Raw genomic sequence first — 15,248 nt, 5'->3', positions numbered from 1 at the left:
CTCTTGTATTCTGTCTTAGTAAGAAAGAATGATTAGTCTGAAATTACTCTGTGTTTGCATTGGATTACTGATTTCCATTTGAAATATAATCAGTTGAATTATTGAGACTAAATGCATAACATTTATTCAAGTAGTCACAAGTCTTCCCATATTACAGAAGGATGAGAAGGTAATACTTTGTTCATCTTAGATTTTCTCTGGTTCAATATGCTGTGTCCTAAATGTTGGAGGAGGTCATCTAGAGCAGGTGACCGCTGGTTGACCTGTGTGTGAGTTGGACCCCGGCAATCAGAGGCTCCTCACTCCTCCCCTGTCCTTGGAATGTACTCTCCACCCATCATTCCCATAGTGGGAGCCATTTTCAAGGATGGGGCTTGGAGAGAGCAATGTGTTGTGAGACCATCTGGCTGAATATGTGACTGAACCCAGTTAAGGCCTCACTATAAACACTTAAGAGTCTGGTGGGTGAGTGTGGGGATCTACTCGTCCTGTGTCCCCAAAGACAAGCCTCATATGTAAGTTCCATTGTTTATTAAGCCTGCCACCTACCAATTCAAAGTGTCCTGTTTCATTCTCCCATCTCATCTTGTCCTCTGTGTGGGGGGGTGCACTTTCAGATTTCGTGCAGGAAGCTCCCGAGGGTGAAAACCAAAACTGAAATAACAATGATGACTTTAAGTCCTTGCTTTTGCACCAACTCTTACACTTTATGTGGCCCCTTCAGGGTATGTTTTCAACTCGTGAAGATTCTTTGTTGCAGGTAATGTGCTTGACACCTGTAGTTCAAAGAATCATATGAGATCTCTGCCCTGTAGAAGACACAGTAAGGTTGTATACAATACCATATAATGTCTTATAAAATACACGTGCACACATACCAACACACACAGATATACAGTGGACACTCTGATAAAAGGGAAATATGTTCTATCTGCACTTGACATCTAATGACATTTATTACCTTCTCCTATTCTGATAAGAATCCTGTGAGGCAGGAATATTGATGAGGTTCATGTTCAGTGGTGGATGACAGTTATCCCCAAACTAGAGGCATACACATAATATGTATTTGTTTACTTTCTAAGAAAAAGAAGCCAAGAAGTATATAGTCCAATATTAGCACAATGATTCTATGGTCACAGAGGAGACAGGGTCCTTCCTGCTTTACTCCATGGAATTGCTAGATTGTGCCCCTCACAGCAGCAAGTTTCATAATGAATGTTTGTGCTTACAAGAGAGAGGCAAATATCATGCTGTCATGCAGGGACTCTGGTCCCGCTCCCCGTACAAGAACGCAGGACATGATGAGGCCAACAAGGGACACCCATGGAGCCATAGATAGGGGGTTCATACCACTATAATCTCCCTGGTGGCTGGGTTGGAGACACAGGAAGCAGGCTCCACACCGTGTGCAACCTGCCATCTGCTTCTCTGCCAACCAACCAATCAACCTCCTAGTGTAACCATAGCAGTTATACTAGTGGCTAATGGCTAACTGGTTACAGCTGATGGCCATCTACTACCCGAGCCAGCACCTTTCTACGTGAGGTCCAGAGCATGGAAACTGCTCTCTGGGACTCTGTCCCCACACGTGCAAAACTTCTACTTTGGTAGAAAATCAGCATCTGCACCAAAGTAGGCATTGTCATTGGACCTCGCAGGTCACCTCGCAGGTGACGACTAGAAGGCTCAGGGAGTGATGGATGGGTGCACAGTGTTAGAAGACCTGGGTTCTTGGTCAGCTCAGTCATTTACTAAAGATGAGACTTGGAGCCACTCACTTCTGACCAGCTACTCTTCTCACTGAAAACACTGGTATTATCTCCCATCTGAGTGATACTTCGTAATTAATAAATGAGCAACCTCTGAAGTACCATACTAATTAGTTCTCAGTGGAGCTGAAATTTTGCTTACCTGGTCACCATTAGGTAAGCCGAACAATGAAATATAAGGTGGTGCTTAATGTTTTTGAAAGCCAGCAGGTAGATTTTTTTGAGTATAGCTGTGTAGTGTCAACAAATGGTCGTTGATGCCAATTCAATGCCAACAGAAATCTCCAATTTGGGGTGCAGTGAAGAAGGAAACTTTATTCAGTGTAAACAACTCAATTGTGATGAGCACAGCTGCAGAACAGCTCAAGAGTGTAACAGCTCAATTATAAGACAGTACAGCTGTGGAAGAGCATACAAGAGCCTGCAAGAACTGCAAGACGGCCCTCTGACTTGAAAGCTCTGCTCCACTCAGCTCCAGCAAGAGGGCTTCAGTGTTTCAGCTCCAGCAGGAAAGAGGCAGCCTTCAGTGGAAAAGGAAGGTGTGCTCCCCGAGATAAAGGGGAGCTAATTTATATCAAGTGAAGTCCCTGCCCATGGTTCCTAATTGGTCCATCCTTAGGCAATGAGGACTCTAAATCCTTGCAGTTGCAGTAGTCCAAAAGTCACTGTCCTGATTGGTCAGAATAGAGCTGCTCTGATTGGTTGGTGAAGATATTGGGGGGGCATATATAGCTGCATGGTTCTGATTGGATAAGGAAAGTCTCAGTCCTATTGGTTGAAATATAATTCCAGGAACTCCCTTATAAGAGCTGGTTCAGTTGGCAGAAACACAGTATAGGCAGGCAGTTTAGTGTCTAGGCGGGCAGCTTACAGCGGGCTTCTCCCAGAAGCAACTTTTGTGAGAGGCCCCTGTTTAGAAACAGCTGCTAGGCTGTTTTTAACTGTGAGCCCAGTTAGCCACAGGAGCCCTTCTTGGTAGGTATCTTATTTCTTGGGGTCAACAAGAGCTACTTCCTTTAACAAGTGTGTGGGTTTGTTTCCCCTTTCGCTTTAGAGCTCCTGTATGTTGTTTTGGTCAAAGCATGCACTTTTCTTGGGGGTGTTTCTTAGAGGAAATGTTTAGAATGAATGAGACTGAGATAACTTGTTTGTGTTTAGGATGAACGAGACTGAGAGAATTTGTGGATACAGAGACCACACAACTACAGAGAAAAGTCATGTCTTGCTAACCTGGCCACTTGGTGGGAACAAAAGTGAAGCCCGGGGAATTGGGACAATGCAGAAGTGTTCTCTGGCAGCTGCTGTCCCATCCTGCGCCCCAGCCTCAGACCGGTGAGTTTTTATTAGGGCTCTGCCAGGGAATGAGGACTTTCGAGGATGCAATTAGCTGTTGGGGGACATAATTTCCTTTAATAGGACATAACCATTTCTCCTGATTTATCAGTTGTTTCTTCAAAGTTTTTTCTTTTCTTTTCTTTTTTTTTTTTGCCAATTTAATCATTACCTTTTCTGATAAAGCAGGTTCAAAATAAAGTAAGTTCCAGTGATTCCATTCTATAGGGGAGAAATTGCGATACAGAAAGGAGTAAATGATTCCTAGGAGGGTGGGGTGTACACAGTTCTGGCTCTGCTGCTTACTGGTTCAGGTTCTCGAACCAGTTGTTTAGCATTTCTGAGCTTTGGTTTTCTCATCTGTAAAATGGGGCTAATGATACCTACCTCTCATGGCTTTGCATGAGTTAAACAAAAGCATCCAGTGCAGTACCTAGCACATGGAAATTGTTCATTATTCAATAAGGGGTGCTTGCTCTTGTTCAGTCCAGGTCAGGGCTGGATTAAGACACCCTTGACTCCTGAATGAAGTCTAAAGATGTTTCTACTTCGTGGCAATGCCTCTCTAGACCCCTTACTGTAGCCACAGTCAAAATGCGGGCTGCCATCCACTCCTGTCTTTATGTGGGTGAGAGGTAGGAAAAGAGAAACAGGAGTCTGTTTAGATCATGGAGGCTGTGATACAGTGAGAGCTCTTAGAATGGTAAAACAAGAAGGGACCTGAGCTGTTTACACCCCCTCCCCCAATTTACAGATGGTGAAACTGTGGTCCAGAGAAGGCAGGGACTTCCAGAAATCAACAACTTTGTTTTTATCTTAGTGTGTTTTTTTGTGTGTTTTTTTTTGGAATTTTCTGGATTATACCAAAGCTCAAGTATTTATGGATTTGTCTGTTCTGCCTTGTCTGGCCTCATATGCGAAGGGCAACATTTGGTGCAGAAGGAAAGTAAAGTTCAATTTTGGCTGTCTGCAACAGCTGGCACAGTTAGAATTTTAATATACACTTAATAGGGGTTTTATGACTCTCTGTTTGCAGCAGGCTGGCTTATTCTGCATGTCACTGATGAAATGTATTACTCTGGTTCACCATGGATAGAATGGGTCAATGAATGTGTGGTCCTTTGAAAGGAATAAAGCACTGTTCAAATGCTTTGTGTAAAATGTTGTTGGGCTTAGTATTATTGCTATCTTGATTCTTGAAATTCTCGGCACTGCACAGCTTTGCAACCAGAATTATTCTCTGAATACCGTTTTTGCCCACCAGTCCGGAAAACTGGCTTTTGATGGGGAAGGCATGGGAGGAGATGTGATCCTATAAGGAGGGGCTCTATTGGAAGAATTCCAGATCATAGTCCTGAATAGGACCTTAAAGATCTCTAATGCATCTCCCTAAATTTTCAGATACATAAAATAAGAGAAAGGAAGTAACTAGGTCCCATAACCAGATGGTGACAGAACAGAGGCCAAGTTCCTTGATTTGGAAGACAATGTACAGAAGTTATATAAAGTTTGTTTTTGTTCTTTAGAATCCTTGGGAAGAAGTTCAGTGTGCAGTAACACATTACCTAACAACCTAACAATTTCAATTCAGATGAGTAAGTCCATGAGTAGAAAAACAAAAGAAAGCAAAAGAAAAATAAAAATAAAAAAAATAAAAACTGCTTGGTGAAAACTTTTCAAGCAAAATATAACCTGATTGTCAGCTCCTTGAAAGTACACATTTTTACCCTTGTAACATTGAGTTGAGCACTTAGAACAGATACAAATGATTAATCAACTAAAAAAGTTCTGAGATGAGCTAAATCATTTCATTTCTTAGGTAATGATTGTCATTTTGGTTATTCGGGCAAGCCCAGAGAGAGAGCGGGCACTGCCTGTCTGCTTATCTGTATCAGGGCTCCAGGTCACAGCGAGGGGTTGGTAATCAATCTCTGTTGTCCCAAGCCCGAGAGAGGTCAGATCTTTAGGCATGCGACTCATTTCACTAAGGTGTAATTCCTGCAAAAGGTAAACTTGGCTTTGCCAGGCCATGGCTGTGTTTTATGTGTTGGGCATTTCTCACCTCTGAGCCAGCTGTGGGGCCAGGGGCAATGCGTCAGCTAAAGCTAGATGGTTGTGGGACCATGGCCGGGCCTAAGAGCAGCAGCCCGGTCACTTTGGAAGTGGGACAGAGGATCCAAGACCTCCAGAGGTTTGTTGAATGTGCCTGTGGGAGGGGGCCACTCCATGCAAAGACCTCAAAGGAGACCTTGAACCAGGAGGAAAGATTCCTGATGATGCTAGTGCAGAGCAAGGCTCACCTGTCGGCCTCTCCCTTTGTACTCACACATATGAGCTTGACCTGGTCTGTGCCCCCAGGTTGGAACAAGACAACCTGTTCCAAAGACAGCTCTTGCCAAAGGAGCAAGGAGCATGTTCTCTGTTTCGTTTCTGTACATTAACCCTACTTATTAATAACCCTAATTTTTATTTCAGTAATAATTTAGCAGAAATAACAATAATAACACATATGATCATACAAGAACTGTTAATTAAATGACTGTGATTTTCAGATATTTCAAAAATATTATACTGCACAACCTGCGGAGGAAGATATTATTCAACCCATTTCGTAGACGTGGACAGTGGAACTCAGAAAAGTGAGCCAAATTGCTCAGGGTCATCCGGAACTCATTGTTCTTTCTATAGAATTACATATTTGCCCATTTCATTATATTTTATAAACCAGATTCACTTCTACTAATTCACTTGACTTTTGAAACAGCCCCTTGACCTCGTTTTTCTTTTGATCCTTAATTTACACCCAGGAAACTGTTCAAATTTATATTTCTAGGAAGTGCAGAGTGGGGATTTAAATCTAGGTCTCCCTGGCATTAGAAAAAAATGGATGGATTTTGGAGGAGTTCGATGTTGTAATGACCTGGGTTTCCAGAATACCTGCTTTGTGCTGGGATCACAGCCTTATTTCCTCCTGGGTTTCTGATGGAGACATACTCACAGGGAGTTACGGAGAGTAGGGATGAAGAACTCATTATTATTAGTTGCGATCTGGCACAAAATCCCAATGCAGAGAATCCTGACAAACCCACCCAACCTACATGGCACACTCTTTGTTCAAGTCCATGGGCCTCTGCCTACGCAGACCAGGAGGCCACCTGCTGCATTTCATTGCTGTGCTCAGCCTGCCTCTTGGATTTTGCCCCAATGTGATCTTTTGAATAGAAGGACCAGCAAAAGGGAATCAAATAGCTGCAACCAGGCTCTGACTTTTAATGTACATTGACCTGCAATTAATAATATAGCTTCTACCAGGGTGGGAAAAGGAACAGAGGGAGAAAATGGGGAAACAAACTTTCTTTTTCTTCATGTATAGTTAGCTTTGAAGGGCAGACTGCCATGTCGCCTCTTTCTAATTCAGATGCCCAGAACTGTGGCACCTGGACCCTTGCTTGCCTTTCCTCTCGAAACTAGCCCTCTGCCTAATTTGTCAGATTACCGGGAGTCCTCACTTATCTCCTGCTCCTCTGTTGGATTTTGTCAAACCTTTCAGAATACCAGAAATCTCAGGTTCCCCCCCCCCAGGGGAAAACTTTTTGTTTCTTTGAGGGCCCCAGTTCTTGTCTATTGTTAATAAGCGGCACAAAACATCCATCCACCCTCCAGTGATTTAGTTCTAAAGGAAAAATGTAGAATTGAGCTCCTTCTAGGTGTCTGATTTTGTTAGCATAAGAGTGACACAATATAATGGTGAAGTCAAATAAAGACTATTTACTGGAGAAATAGCTGGGTGTGGAATCAATCTCAATATCAGGATCAATATGGTAACAGTGATGAGGTTGTTATATAATTTATGTTCATGGCCATCAGACTCCAGCATCAGCCATATATCTGTGTTTATGCCAAATGCAAGTGAAATTATTGGTGTTCAGGTTCTTTTGTGATTCAGCTCTGCCACTAACTAGACATGTGTGAGATGAATCTTTAAACAGGACAAGAGCAGCCTGTGATATTCAGTGAGTGTTGATGAGGAAGGAGATGGATTTTTGGCATGAGTCAGGCTGTCTGAATTTTCAGTTTGAACTTGACACTAAGTAACATTGTGACCCTGGATAATTCCCCTTTCTGGGTTTCAGCTTTCTCACAGTAGGATGAGAGGAGGGCATCTTTTAAATGCTGTGGATCTAGACTTTGTGATGCAGCAGTTATAGCAAAAGGAAGAGCTGCAGATTGCCTGAAAAGCCCTTGTCCTCTTCGTCTCTGAAAGTCTAACTTCACCTCCTGTCTCGAGCTTTAGCTTAAGTAGGATCCTCTCTACGAAACCTGTCCCGATTTCCCTGTTAAAGTAATGTCTGCCTTTCGATTCCCCATGTATTTCAACGACTGCAGTTTGTGCAACTTAACACTTTGTATAATTATTATTGACCATACTCTAGTCTTTCATTAAATTTGTAGAAATCCTTCATGCAGGGTAAACATTTAATCCATTTCTGTCTCTCATAGTTCTTAGCACAGTGGCTGGCACCCAGTGGATATTTATTGTTTGTTATGTTATGATTAAATAAATCAGTGACTGACCGACTGGATAAATGAGTGAATGTGCACATAAAGGAAGACATAGATGAATGAATAGGTGTGGGAGATGGGAATGGACTGATTGAAACAATGTCTGCAAACCCCATAGTCTTTAGCATAATAGCTCTTTCTCTGTGTGAGGCATTGTGCTAAACGCTCTACATACATGAGCTCACTGAGCTTCAGAGAAACCCTGTAAGCATTGTCGTTCCCAATTTAAAGATAAAGAAACTGAGATTTAGCAAAACAAAGCATTTTACCCAAAGATTTGGAAACCCAGTGTGTCTAACTACAGAGCCCAGATCTGTAGACATTGGACTATATGCCTGCCATCTCTAGGGGATAAGGCAGACGACAAGGGAAGGTATTTATAAAGATGGAGATCAAACAGCTGGGTCATCTCTTCAGTATTTACATTTGTGTCTTCCCTTTTGGTCTCCCTTTTGGACTATTTCACTTTCAAACAATGTTCCAGCAGTTTGTGGCTACGCCTTCTCAAATGAGACCACAGACAAATTTAAGGCTTGTTAGCCAACAATCCATTATACAGCCCAGTGTCAGCTTTGGTGTTCACTTTGGTTACACTTTTGACTGAATAGTCTGTAATTGTATTAGGTTGGTGAAAAAGTAATTGTGGTTTTTGTAATTTTTTTAACCTTTTAATCTGCAATTACTTTTGCACCCACCTAATACATAGTCTCATCAGCATTACATTAGGGAGTTCCAGAAACACCCTTTTTTTAAAATGAGATATTGGGTTCTAAGAGATCTATTATGGCGAGACCTACATCAACTCAACTTGAAAACATTTCCCTGATAAGTCCCCGATTGTGGGCCTACGTAATGTTCTTGATCAACAGTCAGCATGTAAGGCTCTGCCTGGGTGTCTTCAGGCCATCTGGACAGCTCAGGGCTTCCTAGAAGAAGGATGCCTAAGAATAATGTCTTCCCACTTGATTCTCCCCACCTGGAGGCAAGGATTTATAATCTGACAGTCACTAGTCTGGAAGTCTAGTCATAAATACCAGCTCGCACTTGACCGTAACGATGCCTCTTTTCTTCCAAGTTGGACTCTGGGGGTGTCTATTGTTTCAAGGATGAACCATGGACACCCAGCTAGTCTTCATCACGCGTCTGTAGGTGGCCAAGGGCTCTGTCCACAGGCTGGTTGTCTGTCTCAGGCCTTTTTCTTAGTCACAAACAGTCTAGCCGAGCCACAGTGGGGCCACGGAGTCCAGCCACATTCTTGTCAGTCCTCATTCCCTGGCTTGGGTCCTGTTCAATCGCCCTTGGCTCTGATTTAGAGCCGTGTTGTTTATGGGTAGATTTCCTGGAACAAAGAGCAACAACAATCCAACTCTGGAGCGTCTGCCCCAAATCCAGATTTTGTGCTGCTGTTTTCAGCCTCCCTGAGCCAAGCAAGAATGGAGATGGTGACCAACTCTCTTCCCACAGTCCCACTGCCATCTGAACCTCCCAACTGTCCTTTCCAGAACCAGCATGTGTGTAAGTTTCTCCTCAGTTCTGGTGCTCTCCGTATTCCTACAGCCCCATCTTACATCAAACCTATGTCAGGATATAATGACCATCTAAGCAGGATGGCTGGGCAGCACAATTCTTTAACATTACCTCTCCTGTTCAGACCTGCAAACAACCAGCCCCAGCCAAGTTGTCCTGACCAAGAATGCAAATGGTATTATGACATCTCCCTTATTAATACTTTCCAATAGGGCTGTTTTAGGCATGCGATGGCTGAGATTTCTGATAAGCTCAGACATGCTGCGTTTAAATGATTGCATAAACAGGTGACAACTCACTAATCTTACAGTGCGGCAAGGCCAGTGCAACATCAAGGGCACTTCACCACCGCTGCCAAATTTGTCCAGGCTAGACAATCCTTTGCTGTGAGTAACTCATGCAGCTATACAAACATGGCTCAGATCTATTTGTTTCTTGAATCCAATTGGATTCCACTGGGGCATGCTTGCATTTTTATACTTCTATGATTTATGATTGTAATGATAAGCCTTCTATAATCCTGAAGCTTATAGGGCTTCAGCACTCTGGCCTGGGGAAGTCATCAGGTTTAGTGAAGACACAGTTGATCTTAGCATCAGAAATGACGCTCAAATCATCTGGCAGCAAATTGTCAAGTGGGTCTGTTCCTCTTCTCTTTCCCCACCTCTCTCCACTTTGTCTTTTCAAATTAATGAACACATAACCTATTGAATTAAAGCTAATTTTAGTTCCAAAGCCATTAGGAAATAGGATCCTGGAGGGGGAAGATTTTAAGTAATTTCATTTCAGCTGATTAAGATGTTTAGATACAATGCATCGTATTTTATGTTTGGAAAAACTGTCAATGTTAAAACCTCACTAAGTATACTGTGTCCTAGCAGTTAAAAAATTGGTGGTGCTATCTATTTAAAACTTTTGATGACTCAGTAAAAATTTCCTTGAATGCTTTCCCAATTCCTTAGTCATCAAGGAAAGGTCTAGAATTCCTAGGCACCTATGAGATGAATTGCTATCCATCAAAGATCTGTTGGCATATAATTTGTTTACCATGTACTCTTGACTTAGGGCTTAGTCTGGGTTCTGAGCCTGTGCTATTCCCTATTTTGATTTTAATCAAATTTGATGGTGTATATTCCCTACATTTCAAGACTGATATAGTGATATACACAGAGTTTATTACCAGCCAATTCCATGTGACAGGAAGTAAAGAGGGCCCCAAGAAAAGATCTTAAAATCTATACAAAAATTATGTCACGTCCAGAGGTACATAGCAAATCGCCACTAGCTATTTATTCTTTATGTCCCAAGCCTATACGAGCACCAGATCAATATTGCTGTCCGCAGGGTACGTACAATCTTCTGTGAGACACTCAATAAGTTTTTAAGTTCTTTCTATGTGCTAGACATCTCACTAAGTGCCGGACATGGGCTATTTCATTTAATCCTGGCAGTTGTTCTAAGAATAGGCCCTATAATTACCCCTGTTTTAAAGACGAGAAAACTGAGGCTTTGAAGGCACTAAATAACTTCCCCAAGATAATGTATACACAGGGTGTTTTGGAACTGGCATCGCAACCAGGTGTTCTTGTTAATAGAGTGTAATGCATTGGTGAGGGAGTTTGCTGTCAGAAAGATAAACGTTCAAATCCCCACTCCATAATTTGTTACTTTTGTTATCTTGAGCATATTACTCCAAATCTCTGAATTCCAATTTTATCATGTGTATTAACACTTACCTCCCAAGCACATTGTAAAAATAAAAGACTAAAGGAAGAAATGGAGAAGGTGTGACCTGCTGAGTGCAGTGCCTGCAAGGCAAGGGGTGCTCAGTCAGTGGCAGTTTCTCCCTTTTGAACTCTGGTCTCAGAGAACGTTGTCACCTCACTCTTTTGTATTTTGGTACAATCACATTCCAAACTAGATTTTCTTTCTCAAAAGGGCAACTGAACACCAAACCTGACCTTTTAGTGGCTTCTTCCCTTCAAGGGATTTCAAATGTCAGAGATTTTACTGGGGAGTTTTCTTGAGGAACAGTTTGGTGCTGTGAAATTCAGCTCTAGGGCAGGCAAGTTTTCTGCTTGTTCTTTGGGGTCACCTGGCCTGTGAGCTAGTTCTAAGCTCTAAGGGGAATAGGGATGGGGCAGCTGAGTCCCTAGAGATGTCCTGAAGGAAGTACAGCCCAACAGCTTGGCTGTGACCTCTGAGCTGTACTGAAACTGTGAAGGTCCATGGGCATCTCAGGCGCTAACGGAAGCTTCCTTCCCCCTGGACAGTGATTCAAGGCAGAGTACTGCCCTGCAAAAGTGGACTAAAGTCACAGCACTTCCAAAGAACCTCTTTCTCATCATCTAGCAGTCTTGGTTGTCATTAATAAGTGCAGTTAGAGAATCAGGAGCTGGGGGCACCGTCCCTGAGGCCACTCCCAGAATGCCATTCGCAGGTCATTGCCAGGCATCTGGAAAACATCTGGACTTGATTGTCATTCCAGTTGCTTGAATAAATTTGTTTAGTGTTAAATTCTTCTGCTTTGCCCAAAGACCCACCTCAACATCCCAAAGATCATCAGATGTTACTCATCCAACTAACAGCTTTCTTTCAATTTATTTTTTCTTTTATCATCTTCACTGTCTCCTCCTACTCATATTCCGTCCTCTGTCTCCTTATTCTTCTTTTCTTGAGAAAGAAATGATGAGCATGGTTAAGTCATTATTTTTTCTGTTGAGATTACACATCTTTGGTTGGACCAAATAAGCTGTATTTACATCATGAAAGTTCACACTGGCTGAGTTTTTTAAGATGCTAAATAAGTTCTTTTTCCTTAGAAACACTGTAGTCCTTCAATATGTTATTCTGTGGACACTTGCTCCGCACCTGGCAGATACTGCCTTGGGATGTAGATGTGTGTATCATGCATTGTCTGTTCTGAAAGAGCTTGCAGCCATAAGGGAAGTGAAAGATGGGAAAAAGGTATTAATAAAATAGAACAGAAAAGGCGAATTCAGGGAGATTAAAAGGGAATCAGTCTTTTTTGCAGGACAAGGCACTGTTTGAGCTGGACCTTGACTATTTACTGAAAGTAATAAAACCAACACTTTATGCTCACAATATACAGGCATGATGGGTAATTAGAAATCATCCCCCTCGTACAACGTAAAGCTGTCCAGCTTGTTTGGACCCTAAGGTGCATAAAGGGGAGTGGTGGAAAATAAGGATGGAAGAGGTAGATTTGTGCTGATAAATCCAACGTACTATTAGGTTGGTGCAAAAGTAATTGCGGTTTTTGCCTTTTTTTTAACTTTTTAAGCCACGATTACTAATAAAAAAACAAACAGAGAAACAAACAAAAAAAACAACAACACATGAATGGCAGGGAATGCCCCCACCACCTCCCCTTCCTCATGGATGGGTCTGTTCTCCAAACCAGTCTCTCTTTTGGGTGCTCCTTTGGATGTGATCTGTTGATGGAAAGTTCCATTCTGATGCAGCAACCACATAGGCTCGCTCAGTGTCAAAGGATTGATGGGGAAAACACCCAGAAGGAGAAATAGCAGAAGACATGAGGTGAGGTAATACGCAGGATGTTGCCATATCTTCCCCTCCCACGTCTATGCGGTGCCCATCCCCCCAACCTGCTGTTGCCATTTTTACCCAGGGTGCCAAAGAGGGGTCTGTTTTGTAGATAGAAGCTGTGAGTAGGAAAAGGGGAACTACGGTATTATTAGGACTTTTTCTGGAAAAGGCAACAAAAGGTCAATTTGATGATTGTCCGACTATGAACTTCCAATCAATAATCTGAAGTCAAAGGCCTTGGAGACATTTTCTGTCTTTTGAATGGTATTTTGCGTTTAAGGTATAGCAACACCTCTCTCAATTAAAAAGCTTTTTTTAATTGACAGACTGACTCTTCATATTGATTAAATGCATCAAATATCAAAGCAAAATTTCACAGGTAAGACTCAATGCATCCTAGCAAAATTATCATTTTCATAAGTGATAGTGCATTATTTTTTTCTTTTAAAACATATGCAATATTCACGTGTGTATGTAGTAAACACAGTGAGCACAGTACACTCAATTTGAGTTATTTAGTGATGCCAAGAAAGAACAGATTTGAAAAAAAGTAAAAACAGTAAAAATATGTGTAAAAGAAGTTTGTGTCAATTTCAATGCTACAGTTTATTCCGTGTTTGTTAATGAAGGAAAGTCCAGTAAAATCTCTATTGGTATATTATTCATAGCTATTGAGAATCCGTGGATACTCAGATAATCTAAAGCTGTTCTTTTATTTGACTTAGAATTTTCTAAAATTTCAGACTGCTTTTCTTTTCTATTAAACCAGTTGGCAAGACTTGCTACTCAACACTGTTTTCCATTATGTCAGATGCTAATGTATGAAATAAGTGAAACTCATAAATGAATTCAGTTTATTGTTTACATAGATCAATAAGTTGGTTTGGCATCCATAAATCCTCTGTTCTGGAACACAGAAAGGTGCTTCTTTTATTGGTTAAGGAGTCAGTGGTTACATGACTCAGTTCCTTGTATAAGAAAATGATTGAATGAGGTTTCTTTCAGATGTTTGTTATCAAGGAAAATGGTGGAATATCACTTTTTTACTTTTTTTTTTGTTTTTAAAGAGGAATCTAATACACTAGTTACTAACAGGAATAAATGTATTTTCTTGTGATTGAGAACAAAATCATTCCTATATACACAACTAATGTTCATGTGGCCTAGAAGTTGTCTCTTTCCTTAAACAAAACATTTTCTCAAAGTTAATTAAAAATGTTCACCTAAAAAAATAGGTTTGATTTCAGTTTGAGTGTGTATAGAGAAGAAAGACTTTTACTTTGTGGTAACACTAAGAAAAATCAAGATAAAATAACAAATACACTTATCTATGAGATCACCGAGGAGTGGCAGACAAAAGGAAGCCTAAATGAATTGATCTCTAAAGAGAGAAGGCCTTTCTGGAAGAGTAGTGAGCTGTGACAGCTTCCGGGAGCTGCGGTGGGCCCTTGTTTTGGGTGCAGACAGCCTGAGGAGAGGGCCCGCCAGAGACTTTGCTTGGCTGAAGAAAGGCCAACTGGATTGTCGGTGACGGTTGAGACAAGCAAGCTGGATGGAAACCTGGGGGATCCCAAACACAATATTTTGTGTGTCCTGGAAATGTTCCCCGCTCCCTTCTAACATTTGGTTTAGCAAGACAGTGAAGTTCCCAAGGGATGATAGGTCCCAAACTAGCAAGGCAAAACCTGGCAAAGCAAATTCCATTAAATGTTAAGGGTCAAGAATAATATTTCTGAACCAACTGGGGCAGCTTTTCTCCTCCTCTCGTCCCCCCTCCCCCAAATCCCTGTATTAAAGCCTTAACACTAAATGTGGATATATTTAGAGATGGGGCCTAAAAGGAGGTAATTAAGTTTAAATCAGGTTGTAAGGGTGGGGTCCTGATCAGATAGTATTAGTGTCCTTATGAGAAGAGAAACCAGAGAGCTCTCCTGACTTTTAGTGAAATATGAATGACCATCTCATTACCTCAGCTCCCAAAATAGGAAAAAGTCTGTATTCTTTAGGAGAAGACAAAAACAAACAAATGAACAAAACTTCCTGACTTAAAATTCTTTAAACCCCACTGTTTTTCAATACAATGTCTGGTATAAAATAAAAAGTTATGGTATATAACAAGAAACAAGAAAATAGAACCCATAATTAAGAAACACACAACAGATGACCCATGGATGACCCAGATAATGTCACTTGCAATGAGGACATTAGAATAGCTATATAAATATGTTCAAAGTTTATAGAGACATAGAAGAACTAGTAAAGAGATGGGAAATAAAAACTATCAAAAATAACCTAATGGAAATGGTAGAACTGAAAAATATATGAAATTAAAAAAAAAGAACTTTGGGTGAGCTTAAGAGCAGAACAAACAGTACAGAAAAAGAGCATCAGGTTAATAGAAATATCTAAAGTGGGAGAACACTGAGAAAACAGGTGTCACATCATTTTTACCTGTAAGTCTGAAAAAATTAAAATGAACTGTAC

The 15,248-nt window shown here is 41.3% G+C and overlaps 1 long non-coding RNA gene across 1 annotated transcript in view; it reads left to right on the top strand.

The window, feature by feature from the left end:
- The first annotated feature begins 2,935 nt into the window (after nucleotides 1-2,935).
- LOC109456032 (uncharacterized) overlaps nucleotides 2,936-15,248 on the top strand; it is a 249,852-nt gene continuing 237,539 nt past the window's right edge. The window contains exon 1 of the long non-coding RNA XR_016020501.1: nucleotides 2,936-3,104. This is a non-coding gene — a long non-coding RNA (uncharacterized LOC109456032). The remainder of the gene's footprint in view (nucleotides 3,105-15,248) is intronic.

Source organism: Rhinolophus sinicus, chromosome 2 (assembly GCF_057876585.1).
Source record: "Rhinolophus sinicus isolate RSI-liver-muscle chromosome 2, RSI-T2T, whole genome shotgun sequence".
NCBI classification, from domain to species: domain Eukaryota; kingdom Metazoa; phylum Chordata; class Mammalia; order Chiroptera; family Rhinolophidae; genus Rhinolophus; species Rhinolophus sinicus.
This window is presented reverse-complemented; position numbering and strand designations above follow the sequence as displayed.